Here is a 1,555-nt window from a genome sequence, read left to right as displayed (position 1 = left end):
ATTTTTTAAAAATCTAATCAAATTTATATTATATTTATATCACGTTCCTATTCCGTATTCGGCTCAAGAGCGGATACAGTGGTCCTAAACGGGAGGAGGGCAATTTGTTAGTTATCAACTAAAAAAGGTCATCATCTATTTAAAAAAAAACTTTGTTGGAATACATGATACTTTCATTTGTGAACGTGGGGGGGATTGCCCCTATTGCCTCCCCCCGTGTACCCGCCTATGGTTTGGCTATTCACACCATTAAAGTAAATATGTTCTAGTTTGAAGTTGCCCTTAAATGTAAAATATGCGTACTTATACTTCCAATGCTGCGGTGTCCGAGCGGTTAAGGAGTTGGACTTGAAATCCAATGGGTTTTACCCGCGCAGGTTCGAGTCCTGCCCGCAGCGTTGATTTTTTGCATTTTTTTAAAAGTTTTAACCAATACTTATTAATAACAAAGACCTAAGACCTAACCTATTCAATATAAAACTAAATATATTTACTAGCAATTTCAAAACAATAAATGTTATGAATTTATGATATTATCCATACAAAAAAAGAATCAAAATCCAAACTAAAAATAAGGCGCAGCACAAAATAACCATCACGTTATTGATCCGTACGCATAATATATGAAATTTAACTCGGGATTCGAGAACGAGTAATATAAACTTAAGTGAATATAAACTTATCCGGCTTCGGTATATTACAGGTTTTACTGGCGATCAGTCGTCATCCGGCAATACACATAATATAAAGATATATATATTATATATAAATATACAATACACAACGCACGCACACTTTACATGTATACAGTATGCATTATTGCCCACGAACGACAGTGTGTGTATGTGTGTGTCGTCTTCTCTAATGGGTCCATTTGCATGTTTTATCTATAGTGGATTACGTGCCTTCCCGTCCTTTCGTATCCATTCAAGAAACCGTTCCCATGAAGAGAAGTCTGTACTACTCTCTCTCTTTCTCTCTCTCTAACTACCTGTCTCTACCTGTTGTACACATAGGTACACCACACATACAATATTATTATTATTACTATTATATACGACAACCAGCCGATAATTCATTCACGTTTTCCTTCTCCGCCACCGCGTACTAGAGAGTTGAACAACCGACCGCGATTCTTTCCGCCGTCGCCACTATCTTGCCGACGTCGTAGGTATCTATATATTATAACGGTCGCCGCCACAGTCACACCACTGCCGTATATTATAATATTTTAATTATTACGTGAATACACATACTACTATACTAGCTACTAGGTACGTTTATCGCGGGTATATAAAATGTATGTATATATTATATATACATGTAAATTTATATATAATATGATTATTAATTATTATCTTCTATTATTATTATTTATTAAGATATAATAATGTGTAAAGGTAATAATAATATTGTTACTGTTATGTGCATGTGCGACAAATATGAGATAATCTGGACGTTATTGACCGTTGTTGTTTTTGTTAGTATTCGACTACCGGACAATGCGAAACAGCACCTAAAATCGTGTTACTGTTGACCTAGCAACCATAGTCAC

General features: G+C 35.2%; 1 non-coding gene across 1 annotated transcript; it reads left to right on the top strand.

Moving 5' to 3' along the window:
- Positions 1-316: 316 nt before the first annotated feature.
- Trnas-uga (transfer RNA serine (anticodon UGA)) lies at positions 317-398 on the top strand. Its single transcript has one exon. It is a non-coding gene; the product is annotated as a tRNA-Ser (tRNA).
- The last annotated feature ends 1,157 nt before the right edge of the window (positions 399-1,555 follow it).

Source organism: Rhopalosiphum padi, chromosome 2, assembly GCF_020882245.1.
Source record: "Rhopalosiphum padi isolate XX-2018 chromosome 2, ASM2088224v1, whole genome shotgun sequence".
Lineage (NCBI taxonomy): Eukaryota > Metazoa > Arthropoda > Insecta > Hemiptera > Aphididae > Rhopalosiphum > Rhopalosiphum padi.
This window is presented reverse-complemented; position numbering and strand designations above follow the sequence as displayed.